The sequence below is a fragment of the Octodon degus genome, unplaced genomic scaffold (genome assembly GCF_000260255.1).
Source record: "Octodon degus isolate 3935 unplaced genomic scaffold, OctDeg1.0 scaffold00024, whole genome shotgun sequence".
NCBI classification, from domain to species: Eukaryota; Metazoa; Chordata; class Mammalia; order Rodentia; family Octodontidae; genus Octodon; species Octodon degus.
This window is the reverse complement of record NW_004524600.1, coordinates 8,712,203-8,718,546: the sequence shown is the minus strand read 5'-3', so window position 1 is coordinate 8,718,546 and position 6,344 is coordinate 8,712,203. Positions and strand designations below refer to the sequence as shown.

At 40.7% G+C, this 6,344-nt stretch overlaps 1 pseudogene; it reads right to left on the bottom strand.

Annotated features, from left to right (window-relative positions):
* Positions 1-4,551: 4,551 nt before the first annotated feature.
* The window catches only part of LOC111815984, a 2,555-nt pseudogene continuing 762 nt past the window's right edge, over positions 4,552-6,344 (bottom strand).

The following is a 6,344-nucleotide window of genomic DNA, read 5'->3' as shown; positions in this document are numbered from 1 at the left end:
TCTTGTCTTTGCTTTATCTTATTAGGGGGTTATGTGTCAGTATTTGAAACATGCTGTGTGGTATAATAGGTGTAAAATAAATTCTTTAAAAGAGAAATGCTAAAACTAAAAACAAAAAAATCTTAATAATGGTTACTAGCATGGAGGAGCCACACCATTACTGCATATGACTTACTATAGTGTTTTATTTGCATTATCTCCAATCCTCACAACTTCTTTCTCAGCCTGTTAAATAACCTCATTTTATGGATGAAAAAACTGAGGTTCAGAGAGTTTGTTGACTTGCCTAAGGTAACTTCTAGGTTGCAGAACAAGATATAATGATATTTTCGGTTTGTTTAGTTCACGGAGGCTCGGCCCTCCCTAATAAACACCAATTAAAGGTAGCAGCTCTGGTATGCTTTGGGGGCAGTGGCCTACTGGTGTGGCTTATAAAGACCCACTAATCTATAGTGAGACAAATACTTCCACTGTCATCGTAATTTTGCTATGTAACCAGTTAGTAAATGCCTCTACATACAGTGTGCTGTGTATTTTATAGTCACAGTACATAGTTGTTGAAGACAATCCTTGCTGTTTGGAAGTTTAACACCCAGAGTTCTGGATTCCAATTCCAGGTCTCACGTACTAATTGTGTGGATCTCAACTTTAGCTTCTCCACGTTCCAGCCGCCTTACCTGTAAAATGGAACACTAATATCTACCTCAAAACTTGTTAGGAAGATGTAGTGCTCCTTAGGTTCTAATATATACTTATGAAAAAACATATAATATATATATATATATATATATATATGCTCTAGCAGCTAACTGTTACATTGATGGTGTTCATCTCTAGAACTAGTATTGTACTTGTTCAAATTTTGTACTAGTGTGATTCCTTTTAGGCATATCTATACTTCTCTTGTGAATATATGAAACTAATTTATACCTTTTTTTTTTAAACCTGGTCCTCTGCTTGGTTACATGGATCGGCAATCTTACCAAACTCACCTGTTCCTAGGCTAGGTTTAATGATAGGAGATATCCGAAAGCATTTTATACTAAATGTATATTTATTATTAGTAGACTACTTAGCTGTCTTTTCACTAGCTTTCTGTAATGATAGAGACTGAAGAAAAATAAAATGGCTAAAATCATAATCAGGGGCAAATCTAGAATCAACTCTCACAGTGCAATGGTGTCCTAATGTCTGAGATCCTGCTTCTGTTGTGTTTCAAGGACTGAGGATGTAGCTCAGTGGCAAAGCATTTGCCTAACATGCACGAGGCCCTGAGTTTGAGGCCCAGCACTGCCAAGGGAAATAATTCCAGACACATAAGACAATGGGAATAGATGTTTTCTAAAATTTTACAAATTTGGACTAATGGTTGCTTTAGTGCATTAATGCACTTGTATATCAACCTTTTTATTGTTTTTTTTTTTTTAAATGTACTTAGTACAGGGTCTGCAGAGTCTCACTACACAGATCGGACTCAGTAATTCTCCTGTTTTCAGTCTCCGAAGTGCTGGGATTCCAGGCACGTGCCATCATGCCCACTCTCAATTGCTGACTCAGTGTGCCCCGGGGGCAGGGCCAGCACAGCACGCCGGGGATCAAACTCCAGTCCCTGTGCCTGAGCTATCTGGCTGGCCCTCCATTAACCTTTTTATGAGTTTGAAACATCATGTGAAGCTCTGCCATGTATCCCTGCCTGGTACAAATAGCACATTATATATTTATAAAGTTAGAAAACAGCTCTATTTCATAAATAAGTTATTAAACACAAAAAGAAAAAATAAAAGAAGTGACCTAGTGAAGCACATGATGATGAATTAAATAGCAAAATATTTGTTACTTGGTTAAGCAATGCTAATTAAATAATGAAATTCTTGACAAAATACAATTTTCCATACACTAGATGTTGAAACGCACACATGCAGCCACACTTCTGTCAACTGCTTCATTTTGTATGCGTTAATCTGGATTAAGCCTGGCATGTTGCCTACGAACCCAGCATTTTGGAAAGCTGAAGCAGGAGGATCAATAATTTGAGCCCAGCCTGGGAAACTTGGCGACTTAGTGGGACCCTGTCTCAGATTAAAAAATAAAAGGACTGAAGATATAGTTCAGTATGAAGGCTCTGGGTTCAGTTCACAATCACACATGCATAACACACACACACAACACACACACACACACACACACACACACACACTCATAATTAAAAAAAGAACAGCAAACTGTATGTGCCAAGTACCACGCTACATTGAGTAATTTAAAAGGTAGCAAAGATCGTTCTCCTGAGACACCTCATGTTTGGAGAATATGCTTTTGCTCACCTTCAGAATATGCCACATTATTTTCTTGTTCAGAAATGATTAGGATTTTAAAATGTTACTCAATGGTATAATGGAGAGTTCGGTTGTTTCCCATCTACCTATCAGATGAATTAACTCATTAAAGAACTAATGCAGTAGTGAGAAGAGCTGCCGTGGTTAGTGTTTCTGGAGATTCTCAGCCCCAGGCCAGGCTATTTTCACTTAAAATATAACCATAATCACACACATGTCAAAACTCATTTGCTATGAAATTGATACTGGTTTTTGAAAACGGTTAATACTTGTTTAGGTAAAAGCAGTGAAAATACCTCACAGGCTTTCCCTGCCCACCTTATTGCTCTTCCTCAACTTACCTTTAAGTGCTCCTTGCCTGAAATATATTGAAGGAGCATCGCTATGTCTCTATATGTTCTACTTCATATAAAGCTAACAAGAACTTTAAAAGAAATCTTTTTGTTCTTTCAAAAAGTGACCTAGAATGGAAACTCAGAAGATACCCTGTATTACAAAAGTGTAACCAAGTCTCCTGTCAGACTTGAAAGGCTCAGAGTATTTAATCTTATTTACATTAAACAATGGCATAAAAATCCAACAAAGCCCCAAGGGTCTTAAAAATTGTTTTTGGAAATAAGAAAAGCTTAATTTAAGCAGTAAAGATAATTATCACACTTAAAGAAAAATAAGTAGCAGTGAATCACCAAGGACCATTTTACTGTGAGTCATAATGAGATGTGGTCAGAGGTACACTTTTTTTCCCCTTTTTTGAAAGAATATTCTTTGGTGGTTTTCTTCTGCCTCCAGATTGTTCGTAGTTTGGCATTACTTTCTGGGTCTGAGATGTTTCATCTCTAGAAGATTCACTACCCTACAAATAGAGACCTGTGGTTTACATGGCACAGCACGCTTGTCGTCTACACACAAGTCCCCTTCGTGTCACCTACTCAGCTCTTTCCCCACCCCATCCTGTCTCGTGCGCAGACACAGAAAATGTTCAGTTGATAAACAGGATGGGTTAAGGTGAAAAATGAGGAGGAGGAAAGGAGAACATGAAATGTTTTGAGGGTAGATGTATTACGTGTGTGTGTGTGTGTGTGTGTGTGTGTGTTTAAGTATGTCAGTCAAATTTAATAATCACACAATGGGTAGCTCTCGGCACTGTGACCGGCCTAGCGGGGGAAGTGGTTTATAAAAATAAAGGACACAGATCCTGTTCTTATGGAGCTTATAGCCTAAATGAGGAGAGAGATCCCAGACATGAAACAACTACACATATATTTACAAAATAACATACATGCAATTAAATATCCATCTGAATAACCAGTATAGGAAAGCTAATGTGGCAATAATCATTCAAACTCCTCAGGTCAGTCACTGAAACCTCCTAAAGGAAAAAAATGTTGGTCTTTTCCTCATAATGTCTCTCTTTATAGTACAGCATTTTGTGGAAAGGTCTACCATGAGGAATGAATATGGCATGTGTAGTAAGCAGATTAGCCTGATTAGGGTAAAAATAGGTTTAGTTAAGAAGTGTAGAGTCCAGGGAGATAGCTCAATAGAATAAGTGCTTGCCTGGCAAGCGCAAGGGCCTGAGTTCAATCCCCTGTTCTACACACACACACACACAAAAAAAAAAAAAAAAAAAAAAAAAAAAAAAACAGTGTAATGGAACATTGGAGATCAATTTGGTGAAAGGTGCTGTAATATTTGGCCTGGTCCCTAAAACAAAGGAGCAGGGAATGAATTTTTTGGGGTAAGGATAAGTGGCCATGGGTACAGGACAAACTCCTCAGCTTCCTTGGTCAAGTCGAAGTACCTGCCTTGTGTAAGAAAGAGCTCTGGCAAAGTGGCCGGAGACCCTTGAAGGCAACGAAGTTTTAAAAAAAAAAACAACAACAACAACAAAAAAAAAACCCATAAGATTTCTAAGCAGAGGATCATCTTCAAACAGCAAGCCAGCGCCTGATAATCTTGTGTCCCCAGAACCTCCTTGAACCCTACTACTTACCCTTACTCTGAGCAGGGAGCAGAATGTCTATGTTTACAAGGCTATTTCTGAACTACATGACAATCAACTTTGAGCTTAACATTTTATAAATTACCATGAGGTTGAAGAGCCCTGGTCTATAAGGAATGCTCACTTTCCTGAAGAAGGACAGGTCTGAATGGGCCCCGGTTCTCCACTGGTCTTTAAGTGGAAAGGCAAACATCACACCTTGAAAAGAGGTTGTACTCAGCCAAAGCAAGTAAGACCTCTTTCATTAAGCCTACTGAGTGGAAGCTGTTCCAGGAAGGGGGCAGGGAGGAGTTTGGGCCAGATGTTCGTCAGCAGCCAAGAGTCAGACCTTGTGTCCCCAGTGTTCCACTGGCAGGCACCAGGTCTGGCTGATGTTGAAACTGACCGCTGGCACCCATTCCTGATATGGTTTGCCTCATTGTGAACATCGACTAAACCCTGCTGGATCTTCCTATAGATTTCCTTGGCTGCGTTAATGAAAGCCTCTTCAACATTGCAGGCAGTTTGGGCAGAAGCCTCCAAGAATATCAATCCATGCTAGCCAGCAAAGGCCTCTCTTTCCTCTCTTCACATCCCTGAGGGACTCTGAATCTTCCTCATTCCCAATCACCACGACAAGCTCGTTGGAACTCGAGCGCTGGCCGGAGTCCTCTAACCTCGAGGTCAGGTGGTTTTAGGCTTCACGCCTCGCCGTGTCCTACACCAGGAGAGCTCCTGCTGCTCCCGGTATTCCAGTTTGTGATTTGATTTGTTTTCCATCAATGTTGACCATGCAGGCTCCAAACTCCACACCTATTGTAAGGTCATGGAAGGGCTAGAACCACCTGTCTGTAAATGTAGGAGGAGATGTGACTTTCACACTTGTGAAGGAGAAGGATTTGTGTCAAGGGAGGCGATAACCGGGGGAACTTCTCAGCTCCTGCTCTCTGGTGTACGGGACTCAGGAAGAGGAGCCGGAGCTCCGCCCTGGGCTGGCCCCCTGCCCCTGCCCGTTCTTCCCCCACAATGTATTCCATCTTTTGTGTTTCCCCCCTCCAGGCGATCAGCACAGTTCCTCTCCCTATAACAGATCAATGAATTGTCATCAGCAAAACGAATGAACGAATTGATCGCTGATAGGCTTATGACCTATTTTATGGCATTTAAAAAAACAAATGAGTTGAGACAAAGTTGTAAATGAGGATAGGAGAACACACACGGTAGTGCTTTGAAGTACATATTAAACCCATGTGATTTATCTCCTAGAAACTGGCAAAGCCTTTGCTAAGGAGACACGTGTTATTATACACAGAAAACATAAGGTTTACAATCTAAAGATAGCAGGTTTTTCTAAGTTACTCCATTGCCCAGGCTGAGTTCAAACAGTCCTGCTTCTTCAGCCTCCCGGAGTGAGGTGGTCTCAGGCCTGCTCTACTGTTCCGGGCATCAAGTTCTTCAGGTAGGTGATCCCAATTTTTGGCCATGAGCCTTCTATTCCTGCCACATACACACTGAATGGCCTTGTGACATAGTTACTCAATCTCAATTCCCTTGGATGCCAAATGCAGAAAGATGTAGGTGAGGGGGGCTATTAAAGTGTCCAGCATGGAGTAAGTTCTCATTGAATGTTTATCACTTATATAATATTAGTTTATAAGTTGTTATTGCATCCCAATCCTGGACACTCTGCTCATGTGTACATAAAGACTAGTTGTTACATTAAATTTTTTCATCTCTACACTCCTGTAATTCTAGCCTTTTTTTTTTTTTTTTAATTTTAGGGAAGGGTCTACAGGGTGTTCAGGGTCTCACTACTAGATTGGACTCATAGTGATACACCTGTTTACAGCTTCCCAAGAGCTGGGATTACAGGTGCATGCCACCATGCCCAGTCTCTTCAGTAATTCTAATCTTTGGGAAGATTTGTTGCTCACCTCAGTGATGACCACTGGGCAGGAAGATAGCTCAGTAGACTAAGTGCCTGCCTGGCAAGTACAGGTTCCTGAGTTCAGTCCCCGGTACAGAAAAAA